Source organism: Hesperophylax consimilis, chromosome 20, assembly GCF_061612785.1.
Source record: "Hesperophylax consimilis isolate HC1 chromosome 20, BYU_Hcon_1.0, whole genome shotgun sequence".
NCBI classification, from domain to species: domain Eukaryota; kingdom Metazoa; phylum Arthropoda; class Insecta; order Trichoptera; family Limnephilidae; genus Hesperophylax; species Hesperophylax consimilis.
Window position 1 is genome coordinate 30204137 of NC_142855.1, and position 17735 is coordinate 30221871.

General features: G+C 35.0%; 1 protein-coding gene across 1 annotated transcript in view; it reads right to left on the reverse strand.

Moving 5' to 3' along the window:
* LOC149414526 (1-phosphatidylinositol 4,5-bisphosphate phosphodiesterase epsilon-1-like) overlaps window positions 1–17447 on the reverse strand; it is a 194080-nt gene extending 176633 nt beyond the window's left edge. The window contains exon 1 of the mRNA XM_089644215.1: window positions 17382–17447. The gene's annotated coding sequence lies outside the window, so the exon portion shown is untranslated. The remainder of the gene's footprint in view (window positions 1–17381) is intronic.
* Window positions 17448–17735: the final 288 nt, after the last annotated feature.

The following is a 17735-nucleotide window of genomic DNA, read 5'->3' on the forward strand; positions in this document are numbered from 1 at the left end:
ACTAGATGGATAACTTTAACTAGGTTGCTGACTTTGAATAGGTGACTAACTTTGACTAAATAGCTAACTATGACTAGATGGATAACTTTAACTAAGTTGCTGACTTTGGATAGGTGACTAACTTTGACTAAATAGCTAACTATGACCAGATGGATAACTTTAACTAGGTTGCTGACTTTGAATAGGTGACTAACTTTGACTAAATAGCTAACTATGACTAGATGGCTAACTTTAACTAGGTTGCTGACTTTGAATAGGCGACTAACTTTGACTAAATAGCTAACTATGACTAGATGGCTAAATTTAACAAGGTTGATAATCTTGACTAGGTGACTAAATTTTGACTAAATAGCTAAATATGACTAGATGGCTAACATTAACTAGGTGGTTAACTTTGACTAGTTGACTAAATTTAACCAGGTGGCTAATTTTGACTAGATGGCTAACTTTGACTAGATGGCTAACTTTGTATACTTCCTGTTACATTAAATAAATGCTGTAAATTTGGATATAAAGTTATTTGTGCATATTTACAAATCTTATGAATTCAGAGAAAAATTTTATTTTGATAAAATAAATAAAACAAAAAACGTTAAAATTTGAAGTGCAGGTTTCTAGTGAGTTATTTAGTTAAATATATTTTTATTACAAAGTTATGTCCTCGGTTCCTCAAATAATAACTGGAAAAGATCTTTTTGGAATATAATATTATAATACGTATTTCAGTTTGAGATTTGGTTAAAAAGGATATTTTCATCCTCTGACCCTTTTTCTGCCTCTTATACTGCATGATCGGTGAAAATTCAGAGGCGTGCATAGTAAAATGGGTTCGTTAAACATATGATATAACTTTTATCAAAATATATATTTTTTATCTAACACGGTGTCCGGAAATTTGAAGAACAAGCAAGCTCAAATCTTGTGAATTTACATCGTATGGATTATAAAGAACCCAAAATACTTTTTTTTTCCATAAACGCATTAATTTTTTGCTTCAATTTCAGTGACATGAAACAATGTTACTTTGTTTGAACAACTATTTTTTTCTTTAGCGCCAACTGCTTTAGGAATAACGTTTTCTTCCTCGGGGCAAAATATATACCAACGTGAATAATACTAAAAAAATATAGGTGAATATTGTTTTGATATTATATTGCCATAGAATTGTATGGCAATATAAGGTGTTGAAGTGGGGGTGGACATAACGTGTGATTAGTGTCTAAAAAAATCCGACTCGATTCGCTATAACGCAAAGTATCTCAAGAACGCCCAACAATTGAATTTGGGAGCCACCTCTAGGATGGAGCTTTTAATAGTTAAAAATCCTACTTGATTCTGGAGGAGAGCGATCTGCGGGTTGGCGAACAGATCGATTACCATCTCTAATGCACAGACGCAATGTGGAAACTCTGAATCTGTTTTGCAGGTATTTTAATGAATCCTGCTCTAAGGAGCTAGCAGCATTGATCCAATTTAACGGACACGAGCGGAACGCCCGTTTACAGTTGATGTTTTTTCGACTCGTTTGTGTGTATTTGAAATAAGCATCTGTTTTTCCTCCTTCGTATAATCCGGCCTCTTCAATTCCAGCATTAATAAATCTCTTCTTACAGCCCCTACCGTAAGCCGCTTTATAATGCTGCCCATCCGGGTAGCGACATATTTCCTCTGTCTTAAAAATAGAATTAATTTTAAAGTTATATCACGAAATCAACTTAAAATATGTTGTGTAGGGTTTTCCAATAAGAGGTGTTATTTTGAATAGCCCACTATTTCGGTAGATGTTACTTTTGAAGCTGTCATTTTTTGACATTTTACAAGTAGAAACAACGTTTTTAATAATAAAAATGGAACGATATACGCTTCAACAACGCATTGAAATTATTAAAATTCACTTGAGTGAATCAAATGCAAATCATCTTGAGTGATGAAGCCCATTTCCACCTCGGTGGCTTCGTCAACAAGCAAAATTATCGCATCTGAGGCTCGGAAAACCCAAGAGTTATTGTTGAAAAGCCTCTCTATACTCAACGTGTGACTGTTTGGTGCGGTTTATGGTCCGGCGGAGTCATTGGACCTTACTTTTTCGAAAATGAGGCTGGAGCAACAGTTACGGTGAATGGATTGCGCTATCGAGAGATGATTAAAGATTTTTTATGGCCGGAATTGGATGGTATTGATCTGGACAACGCTTTTATTCAACAAGACCGTGCTACGTTCCACACAAGCATCGAAACTATTGATCTTTTACGGGAAAAGTTTTTTTGAATATCAAAATAACACCTCTTATTGAAAAACCCTATAGCTTCTTGAACTATTAATTCCCAACGCCGTGTATAGTGTATCTACCACAGACATATGAATATATAGACTAAAAATTAAAGATGAGGGGTAAAATCAACTGTTGAAGAACGAAGGGGGTAAAGCTGACTGTGATTCGTCAATAAATCAATCTGATAGTATATAGGCATCTCGCATTATGATATCACCATTAAGTTCTTAAAAGTAAAATCTGCTTTTGAATGAATAGACATTTTTACATGGGAGCGCAAATTACTCGCCACGTTATGAACAAATTTGCGAAGTCCGAATTCGGCAAAATAAATTTCTTCTATTTTCAGAGTCGAATATTTCGTTTAGGTATTTAGTTAAGACACTTTTATAAATGTTAATAATTTACTTCCCAGCAACCAACCAGCTTTGTGTTTCGCGTCCAGACGTATCTCGTTGTGATAGTATATGTTTCTACAACTGATCCATATTATACGATGTGAATAAGGTTAAAACAAAGTAAAATAATGCTTATATATGGAATGTAATACGTCAATTGGGTTTATTCTCTTTTTCACATCTATTTTTACAAGTTTTCATACCACAAGCCACCATTTTGCCGTGTTATTTCGTAAAATGAACCGATGATGCCTCGACCATAGTTCGCACAAGAATGATGACGTCACGTTTTCTAAATTCACTTGAGGCCATACGCGAGCACAGCCGGCTCCAATGGAACCGGTATGGGGAGTGGGGAATATTACGCTTTTAATCACTTAGGGCAGGTCTACTAATATTCATATGTCTATGGTATCTACTTAATATGAAGGTAATTCTTTTAAATTATGGTGGACGCCGCTGCTAACCGTTATAAGACAAAAGAGGTGGACTTCACAAGGAGCTTAGGATAATGGTTAGGCCTGGCTGAAAAAACGTGGACCTCGTTTGGACCCCGGACCTGCGATAATTCGGACGTTTCGTAAGCTTATCACTAACGCGCTGTGATATTGTATGGCAGAGGTTACCAATTTTTTATTAAAGCCGGCCGGATTTGACGAGAACTAATCGATCCACTATTCTATCGAATGTCAACGAAACATAAGGGTACTTTTTATATGAAAACATTTTGGAACTGGTGGGACTAAAGCATATCCAGTTCGAATGCTTTGTGATGCTGAAGGAAGATCGAAATTACTTGGTTTTCAGATCAATGAACAAAGCTAAAGCCATTTAAAACAAGAACGTATCCAGTTTGATTGGTAATCCTGCGCAAGAGAGACACCTACTTAAATTACACAACTTGTAATTATGTACATTGAATTGTAATTTAAGTGTGATTTATTTGTAATTTAAGTGTAATTTAACTGACATTGATGTGTAATTTATGTGTAATTTATGTGTAATTTATGTGTAATTTGTGTGTAATTTGTGTGTAATTGTTGTGTTATTATAATTTGATTTAAATATAATTTAAATGTAATATAAGCGTCATTTAAATGTAATTTAAGTGTAATTTTTGTGTAATATTAAAATTAATTTATGTGTCATTCAAGTACAATTTAAGTACGTGTAATGTCTCCTGCAACGAAATTCCACTTTTTATTGAGTAATTTATTTTTTTATTTGTATTCTACTCAAGCAAAACGATAGGAAAACCTTTAATTTATCTAAAGCATATTTTTTGGTATTCATAATGTACACCAATTCGTTATAAAGATTAATCAAAATAGTGATTTGGCATGAAGCTTCGCCTTAAAGTCGATGTAATGTAGTTTTTTAACAGTAACATTGTGGTATACATTGTGGTGAATGATGGCAGAAGTCAGAGACGCCCAAGACAGAAGTTTAGCAATGCCGATGCATTGTGGGGTCCACTGGGATTTTATAATTTATAACATTAATAAATAAAGTATCGCAAATCCGTACTAGATATTTACTAAACGTTTGGATTAAAAAATAAGTCTTCAGCTTGGTAGGATATTTTGGCCTCAAATAGTTTTGTACAAAAAAAAATCGCTCAGTTGTTGTACTTAATAAATGTTGAAAAGAGCCGCGGGCCGGACGCGGATAGTTTTAACAGCCCTGGAAGACGCTGTATCAACGAGCCAGGGGTTCTCGAGGGAAATTCAACAATAAGTGAAAAAGGGATAACTTCTTATTGTATTCTCTTCTCATATCTGTTTGTATAATTCTACACACACCCAAAACGGTAAAAACGATAAATACTTTTTTTTATTAATCCAATCAGATGACACAGAAGCGTTTTCACCACGAAACATATTATAACCGTTAATATTAAAACTAGTTCCATCTTCTTTTAAGGTCAGGCATCAAACAATCTAATTTCGGTTGCATGTGATGTGCAAGTTTAATGAACTCAAATTTGTTTTGAATTTAAGTTCATTTGTCTTCACACAACTGCTTGTGTGAAGAATAATTCAGAGAAGCAATAAATTAGTTACCTATCTATTGTGTAATACAGGGTTTTTCAATAAGAGGTGTTATTTTGATATTAAATTGTAAAAGCTCAATGGTTTCGTTGCTTGTGTGGCACGTAGCGCCGTTTCGTTGAAAGTAAACGTTGTCCAGATCAATGCCATCCAATTCCGGACATAAAAAATCATCAATTATCTATCGATAGCGCAATTTATTCACCGTAACTGTTGCTCCAGCCTCATTTTCGAAAAAGTAAAGTTCAATGACTCCGCCGGACCATAAACCGCACCAAACAGTCACACGTTGAAGATTAAGAGGCTTTTCAACAATAATTCTTGGGTTTTCCGAGCCACAGATGCGACAGTTTGCTTGTTCACGAAGCCACCGAGGTGGAAATGGGCCTCATCACTCAAGATGATTGCATTTGAGTCACTCAAGTGAATTTTAATAATTTTAATGCGTTTTTGAACCGTGAATTGTTCCATTTTTATTAATAACGTAGTTTCTACTTGTCAAATGTCAAAAAATAACAGCTTTAAAAGTAACATCTACCGATAAAGCGGGTTAATCAAAATAACAACTCTTATTGGAAAACCCTGTATAATACCTCTCAGGCCAATTTTTTCAAACAGATATTTATTACCCGTAGAGTCAATATGTTCACTTTCCGAAACATCTCATAACTCATTCATTTCGACAAAAATACCCATTTGATTTAAAAAATTACACATTTATTTCTAACAGTAAAATTTGAAAGCGTAATTAATCACCTTTCAAAAATAGTTTTTGAGTTTTCAGAAACTTTCAGAAATATCCAGGTATAATTTTGTCAATGTGTAAATTAGTACATGCATGATTTCGTCAATGTGTTTTTGACTTTTTGAAATACTGGCATACAGAGCTCCGGGCCAAATAGGCCCCTTTCTTTTTTATCGTGAGTTTAAATTGGTTGTATGAAAATATTTTAGTACATGCGTGATTTCGTCAATGTATAACTTAGTAAATGTTTGATTTCGTCAATGAGTAATGAAGTCCATGTGTGATTTCGTCAATGTGTAACATAGTAAATGTGTGATTTCGTCAAAGTGTAACTTAGTACATGTGTGATTTCGTCAAAGTGTAACTTAGTACATGTGTAATTTCATCAATGTGTAACTTAGTAAATGTTTGATTTCGTCAATGAGTAATGAAGTCCATGTGTGGTTTCGTCAATGTGTAACATAGTAAATGTGTGATTTCGTCAAAGTGTAACTTAGTACATGTGTGATTTCATCAATGTGTAATTAAGTAAATGTTTGATTTCGTCAAAGTGTAACTTAGTACATGTGTGATTTCATCAATGTGTAACATAGTAAATGTGTGATTTCGTCAATGTGTAACTTAGTAAATGTGTAACTTAGTAAATGTGTGATTTCGTCAATATGTAACTTAGTAAATGTGTGATTTCGTCGATGAGTAATGAAGCCCATGTGTGATTTCGTCAATGTGTAACTTAGTAAATGTTTGATTTCGTCAATGAGTAATGAAGTCCATGTGTGATTTCATCAATGTGTAACATAGTAAATGTTTGATTTCGTCAATGAGTAATGAAGTCCATGTGTGATTTCATCAATGTGTAACATAGTAAATGTTTAATTTCGTCAATGAGTAATGAAGTCCATGTGTGATTTCATCAATGTGTAACAAAGTAAATGTTTGATTTCGTCAATGAGTAATGAAGTCCATGTGTAATTTCGTCAATGAGTAATGAAGTCCATGTGAGATTTCGTCAATGTGTAACTTAGTAAATGTTTGATTTCGTCAATGAGTAATGAAGTCCTTGTGTAATTTTGTCAATGAGTAATGAAGTCCATGTGTGATTTCGTCAACGTGTAACATAGTAAATGTGTGATTTCGTCAAAGTGTAACTTAGTACATGTGTGATTTCGTCAAAGTGTAACTTGGTACATGTGTGATTTCATCAATGTGTAACATAGTAAATGTGTGATTTCGTCAATGAGTATTGAAGTCCATGTGTAATTTCGTCTATGTGTAACATAATACATGTGTGATTTCGTCAATGAGTAACTTAAAACATGTGTGATTTCATCAATGCGTAACTTAGTACATGTGTGATTTGGTCAATGTGTAACTTAGTACATGTATGATTTCGTCAATGTGTAACTTGGTAAATGTTTGATTTCGTCGAAGTGTAACTTAGTACATGTGTGATTTCATCAATGTGTAACATAGTAAATGTGTGATTTCGTCAATGTGTAACTTAGTAAATGTTTGATTCCGTCAATGAGTAATGAAGTCCATGTGTAATTTCGTCAATTAGTAATGAAGTCCATGTGTGATTTCGTCAATGTGTAACATAGTAAATGTGTGATTTCGTCAAAGTGTAACTTAGTACATGTGTGATTTCATCAATGTGTAACATAGCAAATGTGTGATTTCGTCAATGTGTAACTTAGTGAATGTTTGATTTCGTCAATGAGTAATGAAGTCCATGTGTAATTTCGTCAATGTGTAACATAATACATGTGTGATATCGTCAATGTGTAACTTAAAACATGTGTGATTTCATCAATGTGTAACTTAGTACATGTGTGATTTCGTCAATGTGTAACTTAGTACATGTATGATTTCGTCAATGTGTAACTTAGTAAATGTTTGATTTCGTCAAAGTGTAACTTAGTACATGTGTGATTTCATCAATGTGTAACATAGTAAATGTGGTATTTCGTCAATGTGTAACTTAGTAAATGTGTGATTTCGTCAATGTGTAACTTAGTAAATGTGTGATTTCGTCGATGAGTAATGAAGCCCATGTGTGATTTCGTCAATGTGTAACTTAGTAAATGTGTGATTTCGTCGATGAGTAATGAAGCCCATGAGTGATTTCGTCAATGTGTAACTTAGTAAATGTTTGATTTCGTCAATGAGTAATGAAGTCCATGTGTAATTTCGTCAATGTGTAACATAATACATATGTGATTTCGTCAATGTGTAACTTAAAACATGTGTGATTTCATCAATGTGTAACTTAGTACATGTGTGATTTCATCAATGTGTAACTTAGTACATGTATGATTTCGTCAATGTGTAACTTAGTAAATGTTTGATTTCGTCAATGAGTAATGAAGTCCATGTGTAATTTCGTCGATGTGTAACATAGTACATGTGTGATTTCGTCAATGTGTAACATAGTACATGTGTGATTTCGTCAATGTGTAACATAGTACATGTGTGATTTCGTCAATGAGTAATGTAGTCCATGTGTGATTTGGTACGTGAAATTTGCGCCGGTATAATTTTGTCTTGACTCCGTTGATAATTATTATTTTTTTATTTATTTTTTATTATTTAATAAATGTTTACAAGTTACATGATACAAGTTACATGATTACAAGTTACATAATATCACACTAATGACAAATTAATTTCAACAGTGTTCAAATGTTGGACACAAACTGATTCGCATAAAATATTATAAGAACTGTAATCAATATTTGACAAAACTGTTGAGGTAGCTGTGGTTAACAATTAGAATTGGGAAGGATTCTGACTTACACTTGGTCGTTTTCTATCGATATTATGGACTTGAGGGACACTGCTAGATCATCACTACACAAACTTCCGTAATAGACTCGTATTGAACGCACTGAAGGGACATGTTCACTGCACCGGTTTTCTTAACAATAATGTACAAATAAATTGTTGGAATGTCACTGATGAAGGCACGTAGGTGCTCCACACTATCAGACAGGGACAGGTATTTGTGTGGAGAAAAATATTTTAATGGAAGAAGCATAATTAAGGAAGAAAGGAAGAAGCATTGATTACTGCAACGGCATTTATGCCAGCCTTCCAAAATATCAAATTGACAAACTTCAATCAGTGTTTAATGCAGCAGCACGGCTCATAACCGGGGTTTCAAAATATTCTCACATTTCAGAACACCTTCGTAACCTTCACTGGCTCAAGTGCCCTGAAAGAATCCAGTACAAACTGTGCTGGATGGTGTTTAAATCCATCAATGAAATGGCCCCACCCTACATCTCTGAACTATGCGTCCCGGAAAACACTGGTCTGAGGCAGTCAACTCTTAGATCAGCAACATCATCAGCTGTAGGCAGACTGATGGAACCTAAGCGCAAGACAAATACTAAGTTTGGTGATCGCGCTTTCGGAGTATCTGGGCCGAAGGCTTGGAATAAACTCCCTTCGGAACTAAGAACCATAACAAGTCCAACAGAATTCAGGTCTTAACTAAAAACTTACCTTTTTAAGCTGTCGTACCCTTAAATTAAATATACCAATCCTAAGAGAAAGTCCAGTTATATTCAATTTTTCAATTAAGTCCCAAATCCTTTATCTAAATTTCGCCAATAAACAATTAGATAGTGTTAATTAAGTGTTAATCTCAAGTGACCTACCAGGTAAGTATTGTACTGTATATTTTCTCCATAAAAAGTTAAGTAATAACATAGATCACTGTAGAAATGTATTATAAGTTTGTTCAGCGCTCTTGAGGTGTTTTTGCACAAAAACGGCGCTATACAAGTCATCCAAGTATTATTATTTATTATTATAATATTATAGTTGCATCAACATAAGTCTGAAACGTTGGCAAAAGAAGGAGGAAACGCACCACGGCATTAAACCCCAAAAATAAATCAAGATTTTTGGCCGTGAAAATTTCAAATCATATCTGAAGCTTTGTATGAATAATAAAAAATATTGTGCGGTGTTTTTTCTCGAGGTCCTTGGACCTATCTCATCCTCTTTATTTAATTTATTCTCTCCCACAATTCTCACTTGTATTTTGTAATATTTACTTGGTAGTTCCAGCGCTAATTACCAAAGCAGATTGCTATTTGCAGTACGCAAACTTTGATCTCGGGGGAGTGTGTTTTGTAATTAAGCTCAACTTCCTGCAAGGGTACCCCCTTGGAGAATCGCGACGGCTCGTGATTAGAGATCATTATTTATTTTGCCGGAGATGGGATTTACGCAAGGGTACCCCCTAGGATAAAAAAAAATATTAGAAAAATTTAACTACAAGAAGTCTATATATATATATCAATACGGTATCGAAGAAATCCGCTAATCTATGATCAGTAAGCGATATTTGCAAGCACGGTCAGAATATGATTTCGACAGTTGGTTGACAAAAGCTGTTGTTTTTAGCGCGACCTCCAAGGTGTTAGATAAACTGTCATTATGCATAACTTTTTTGGATAATGTCATTCGTTATGTTAAATTACTGTCTTAAATGAATGGGGATGAACTAACTACATGGAATTCCAATAAGAGGTGTTATTTTGATATTCAATCGTAAAAGATCAATGGTTTCGTTGCTTGTGTGGCACGTGGCGCCGTTTTGTTGAAAGCAAACGTTGTCCGGATCAATACCATCCAATTTTTACTATAAAAAATAATTAATCATCTCTCGACAGCGCAATCCATTCACCGTAACTGTTGCTTCAGCCTCATTTTCGAAAAAGTAAGGTCCAATGACTCCGCCAGACCATAAACCGCACCAAACAGCCACACGTTGAGAAAAGAGAGGCTTTTCGACAATAACTATTGGGTTTTCCGAGCCTCAGATGCGACAATTTTGCTTGTTGACGAAGCCACCGAGGTGGAAATGGGCCTCATCACTCAAGATGATTTGCATTTGATTCACTCAAGTGAATTTTAATAATTTCAATGAGTTGTTGAAGCGTGTATCATTCCATTTTTATTAATGGCGTAGTTTCTACTTGTCAAATGTTAAAAAATGACAGCTTCAAAAAGAACATCTACCGAAATAACGGGCTATTCAAAATAACACCTCTTATTGGAAAACCCTGCATGTTCTTAGAATTGAAAGAAATCATATGCATGATCCATAGACTTAATTAATTCATCTAAGACGATCAATTTATTGAACCCACACCTTCTGATCAGGTCAGGTACTCTGGACAACTGAGCTACGTTGGCTTTTTCCAACACGCCGAATAATTCAATATATACTAGTTAGTACTTCAATCAACAATTACTGCTTATTATATTTTTTCACGTGTAAACAATCAACTTTATTTGCTTATAATAATTTGTTATCCTTTGTACTATGCATAAAAAACCCTGTCTTATAAACAAGTATTTAACATAGCGGACTGTCAAATCATAGACAGAAGCGCCAGTGTTATGTCAATTTTTATTATCAATATCGTACTGGGTATCAACAGTGCGACTGTGCTCGAGAAATCTGTATAAAATCGTCGGTAGTTACGCGTTATCCATCCGATATTATGAAATTATCGATTTAACTGTCTTAGACTCTCTGAATAACTCAAGACAGATAATAATCTTCGTAAACAAGCAAGAATACAAATACAATATCACATCACATCAACAATCGCAATTAGTTTGTTTGACTTGAAAGATATTCAGTATCGCGCGATGAAAGACCACCATTTAGTTGCTTGTTTAATTTAAAACTTTAACCATGTTTGGTGACCAAATCTGACTAACCAGGTACTTTCATATCTTCCTCTTCCCTCTATCTTCAACCTCCCAACACATTTAGGATGACGCAGTATCAGTTTCTTCAGACGTTTGTGAGCAGTTAGGATTCTTGTGTGGAAATCGTATAAAAAAATATCATTTAGATACTCCACGTTGGGTGTCAAGTTGGGTTGCGAAGTGTTTAGTTAGGGGAATGGAAGTGTTTAGGGTAAAGGGCAAGGTTTGTTTAAACACTCTAACTCTTACCTAGCGACGCCGGATGGTATAAATTACAACGTGAGACGTATATTGTTTTGCGTGATTGAATGCGCTACAGCAAAGTGGAGTATGCGCGAGTTCAACAAGTCATAATCGTAGAGATATATCTAACTAACTAACTAACTAACCATCACGCCGTTTCCCCGCAGGGGTAGGTAGAGAGGAGGGACCCCCAAATAAATCGGTCTTGACACACACTCCTTGCCTCATTCACATTCATACATCGTCTCATACATACTCTTCTATTGTTATGACTCTTGACATGGCCCGACTCAAGTATCTGATTCACTTGGTCGTGCCATGTCTTCCTCGGGCGTCCCCGACTTCTGCTACCATTCACATTTGCATCGTATATTCTCCTTACACTCCTTTCTTCGCTCATTCGCTCTACATGCCCAAACCATCTAAGCGTCCCTTTCTTGATCTTACTCATTACGCTTACATCAGCCTTGCACTCTTTGCGGATATCCACATTCCTCACATGATCATACATGGTTTTACCACACAAACGCCTCAGGGATCTCATTTCAACAGCATTCAATCTACTTTTATCCTTTTTTCCCAGTTCCATGCCTCACTTCCATATATCAGGGTAGATACCAGCACTCCATTGTGGACTGCTAACTTCGCTTTTTTGGACAATTTTTTGCTAGCGCCAACTGCGTTCAGTCCTCCATGAATGGAGTTACCTGCATTTACTCTTCTTTCAATATCTCTGTCAGCCTTCCCATCTCTCGTAAACATGCTTCCTAAATACACAAACTCATCCACCTGCTCCAAGTATTCCTCATTCACAGCTATATTGCACACTGTTTTCGTACTCTCTCTTTCAAACACCATTACTTTAGACTTACTTACATTCATCATTAACTCATTCTTCACGCATACTTCGTTCATCCTAGACACGAGAGACTGCAGATCATCCATACTATTAGCAATCAGCACCGCATCATCAGCATACAACAGGCAACATACTTTCAGATTACTCAAATTCGCGCCCAATCCTACCTCTTTCAATTCTTGCATACAATTATCCATGTATAGATTGAATAACCACGGTTACATTACGCAGCCTTGTTTAACACCTTTTGTGATATCAAACCACATGAAAACATACAAGGTAAAAATTTACCGATTGGAAAGGGAATTAGTGATACAAGCCAGAAGACCTTTTGACTCTTAGACAATAGCATGTCAATTCAATATATACGTTTCCTGATAAACTTTTTCCTGTAAATTCGTAATCGTGACAATACATTTGTATCTCTAAACAGTATAAAACAAAGTCATCATCCACGTCTGTCTGTTTGTGCGCTTAGTTCTTCCAAACCATGCAACGAAGTTTGATAGGGTTTTCACTATCATTTAGAGATTTTCTTCCGGAAGGTTATAGTAGAAAAGTCAAGCAACGTCGAGTATACGTCAGCTAAATAAATTGAAAACTTCGTCACTCTTGGACACACAGACCTCAGATTCCTACCAACCCCTCAAATCCTCTTCCTTCTCAGAACTTTCTCTACTTCCCTTACTAAATAGAACCTCCAAACAGAATCAACAAATATGACACGTCCCCGGAGAGAAATTATTTTATACTCAAGGTCTCCTGCATTGAGTTAAGGTTAAAAAAATTACCACTGTGATATTAATTAATGTAATGTATGGTTATAAGTTGAGTACTTAAGCAATAGATGGCGCTAGTCAGCTTACTCCAGAGTCCGACAGATGTCGCTAGAGTGTAACAATTACTTGTGAGATGAGATTGACAGGGAATAAGCTTCTCGAACCAGAGAATTACCAACCCTTGGGTAATGAACAGTGTAGCTAAATCCAGACCTATTATTTGTAACGTAAATAAACACAATTATAAGTAGAACCTTTTACTTTTTAACAAAGAGTTCCCAATGCACCGAAATCTGCAATTAATATATTTGGCGATCCATTTGTGTTCTAACATCCAATACTCAATCAAGTATCACTCACTTAACGTAAAATGGGACCTGTTTTTGATACGAGTACGGTCAAAAACCTTCGTTAAATTTCAAAAAAAAAAAAATGTTTTTTTTTTTTTTTTTAAATATGTCAGAAATTTTAATTCTCTGGTACCGATTGTGTGAAGTAATTGAGCGGAAAATACCTTAAGAGTAAATACAAGGGAGATTATCGCTTTAATTTTTGGGTTAGTATGCCGCGTTGCGCAATCCTACAGCGTCCATCATCAGGGCAGATTTGAATAGATATTTATTTAACAATTATTTTATAAGCAATAATTATTAGCCTGAAACACTCATTCACATTGAAAAATCTCCTGAAAAAAGATAGATGACGCCAACGGGACTTGAACCCGTGTCCTTTCGATTTCCGGTCGACAGCTCTGACCACTGAGCTATGGCGGCTTATCTCTTTTCCGCGAAATAATTCAATATATACTAGTGCTTCATTCAACAATTACTGCTTGTTACATTTTTTCACCTGAAAACAACCAACTTTATTTTATATGAGAAAGGCATTGTAAGTGCTAACTCTCTCACTAGATGGCGTCGAGACAAACTGTCTACATTTTTTGGTGAAAATACTAGATTTTTTTTGGTCAACTAATGTTTAAGACAAGATTTTTTATGCGTAGCACAAAGGGTAACAATTATTTAATAAGCAATAATTATTAGCCTGAAACACTCATCCACATTGAAAAATCTCCTGATAAAAGATACATGACAGCACGGCGTCATGCCTAAAAAATCTTGTCTTAAACATTAGTTTACCAAAAAAAAAATAATAGATATTTATTTATTTAAATATACCACAAAAACATGTAACAGTATAAAAGCATAAAACAAATACCAAATATATACACGGTGTCCGGAAACTCGTAGTACAAGCGGGAAACTGGAGAATCTACACCACATGGGGAACCCAAAAAAACATAAAGTTTTTTGATTTGAGCATTTTCACAAAAAAAAAAAAGCAAAAAAAATATTTTTTGGCTATTTTAGGGTTAAAGTTTTTTCTGGTGTTTAGGGTTGAATAACAGATGTTTTAACCCTGCAGGGCAGAAATATTGTATGATTACACCGGGTTAAATGAAGGGTGATTTCAAAATAATGCTTCAAATCCGAGTTTCTTCATTTGTTTTACTTTCAAATAGTTTTAATTAGTTGGGTACTTTGATCTTCAGTAATAATTTATAAGAATTTGATTTAAAAAAAAAAAAAAAAAAAAAATCAACTTCAAACTCGATTTACTCGATAACGAAAGCTCAAATCAAAAAAACATATACTACAAAATCGACTCCAAATGTGATGTAGATTCATCAGTTTCCCGCTTGTACTACGAGTTTCCGGACACCCTGTATATTATTTTTTTCTGCCGCAGGGGTAGGCAGAGAGGACGGACTGCCAAACAACTCGGTCTTGGCACACACTCCTTGCCTCATTCACATTCATACATCGTCTCATACATACTCTTCTATTATTCGGACCCTTGACATGGCCCAACTCAAGTATCTGATTCACTTGATCGTGCCATGTCTTCCTCGGGCGTCCCCAACTTCTGCCACCATTCACATTTTCATTACATATTCTCCTTACTTCTCTCATTCGCTCTACATTCCCAAACCATCTAAGCGTCCCTTTCTTAATCTTACTCATTACACTTGCATCAGCCTTGCACTCTTTGCAGATCTAAACATTTCTCGCACGACCACACATGGTACAAATTTATTTATCGAAGTTAACGCACTTTATCCCCAGAAACATTGTATATCAGTTAATTTTAATGATTTAAATCTTGAAGAATATATTTATTATTTTTTAATGATAAACTAATGTTTATAAGAAAAGGTTTTTTTATGAATAGCATAAAGGACAACAAATTATTATAAGCAATAATTAGTCGTCTGAAATATCCATACAAATTGAAAATATCTCTCGAATTAAAATAAACGTCCTCTAGTGGTAAATTTAGCACTAACAAAGCCATTCCTACAAAATAAAGTTTATTGTTTGCATGCAGTAATTTTTGATTGAAGGACTAGTACATATTGAATTATTTGTCGTGTTGGAAATAAGCCGAGGTAGCTCAGTGGTCCAGAGAATCTGACCGGACATCAGGAAGTGCGGGTTCAATTTCCGTCGGCGGCATTTATTTTTACTCGGGAGGTATTTTCAATTTGTATTGATATTGCTTATAATAAGATCAAAAAATCAATCACAAAATCTCACATCATAAACGGCTAAAGTAATTTCAAATGATGTTTCCATTTTAATAAAAAAGAAAAAAAATGACATTTAGCATTATTTTTTTCAGTGAAATTCGAGAGGAAAGCTTTGAGGTCTTGATGAGGGTGGGGTGGGTGTGGTGGGTGGGGTGGGTGGGGCAGGATGGGATGTACTCTAGTCTGAATAATGAATAAGCTGTACATGCTGTATTAATAGCCCACAGTTAGGAATGAAGAATCGATACAATGATATTGGGGCGACCATTCTATTATGGGAACTCACTAAATAAGGACTAATTGATTAACTAACTGTTGGGAAGTAAGAGCTTCACAGATGCACTCATAGAGGGCAGTGCATAGAGCTTGCGTGGAAGTCCGCAAGATGGCAGCCAGTGGCCAGTAGTCGCCAGGGCCAGTGGGAAGGATCCCAGATGAACTTTCAGTTCTCAGATCTCAATTAGCCAGCTTCTAGTTAGGTCGACTATCGAGTCACCATTGTAATACGCGAAGAATTAATACTGATTAATTATTTATCGCGAAGAATCATTTATTTATAATCTCCTTCCACGACAAGTTGGAGAACTGTTTGTGCGAACACAACACTAACCAACTGAAACAACCGGTCGGTAAGCAATACAGTGAATGCTGCAAAAAAATTAGGTTGGCTTAGGAACTTTTCTGTGCAGCGCCGGTGGTTTATGTCGATCGTTTACCGACCCGTGGACGGGCTAACTGACTATCTGACGCTATTTTACAGATATGTTAGACCACCACAAAACTTCAATCCAATATTGCACTTGAATGTCTTTCTTGAAAGAATTGAATTTTTACACGGACACAACTATTGACACAAACAAATAATATATATAAAAACAATATGGTCTCATATAAATTGTTGTGACATAACTAGAAATATGAACTAAGCAGTGTTAGAAAGAAAAAACGCCAAGCTTTTTTATTCAAATCTAGTAGTTATCCACAGAGTAATTATAATGTACACCTCTATGAAATCAATGGTTCCGATCGCAATTTGAGAAAAAAAAATGAAAATTTTTGATTTTTTAAATGGATTAATAACTGTATCCCGCCACGCGTTTCTAGGGCTCAGTCTGTCGATGCAGATAGAAAGACAATAATACGTGTTGCTTTTACTTCCAACAGAATGCGTTGTTTATTTTTAAATACATGTTTTTACCTGTGACATCTATATAATAAAGGTATATTGCAGGTAGAAAGACAATTACGCATGTTGCTTTTACGTCCAACAGATGGCGCTGTTTTTTTTCTGTTTTCAATCATTTTAGTTCAGTGTTTAGATGAAAAAGTAATAATTATTAAATAAAATCATTTTTTATTTAAAAAATATATATATTTAAAAAACTAAACGTTTATTTCTAATAATAATATAAATTTGGACACGTATTTTTAAAAGCAGTTCTTTAGCTGTCGGAAACGTTTAGAAATATCTCATTTATATGAGAAATAACCACAAGTTCTCGGAATTTCTGACAGCATATTTAAGAAATATAATGACAATATGCCAGAGGCAAAAATAAATAGTTAAAGCACGACTTGCAAAAAGTGTATTTTCATTAAATTATTAAATTATTGCCATCTATGAACGCATAGATTATAACGTACGTTACGTTAACCCTTAACGTAATATTTATATATTTAAAAAAAAATAAGATAGAATATAAGTTACCTTTAAAATGTTATCCCTTTTTCCACAAACCGGAACTTTTCTAAAGCAGTAAATTCAGCGACATCTGGAAAAAGAAATAAAACAATCATGTTTTTTTTTAATAACAGAATTTTTAATAACATCTAGAGCAAGGCTGCCCAACCCCAGGCCCGCGGGCCACATTGTGGCCCGCGAACGAATTATAAGTGGCCCGCGTGAACCCGCGGTAAAACAAACAATGCAGCTTGCGCGCGGTCACCAGTGTTGCCAACGAAGGCGATTTATCGCTATTTAGGCTACTCAGAACGAGAATCAGCGACGAAAAAATCTAACCTCTTGAACTTACTTTTTAAACAAAAATACACCGGTTTTTGA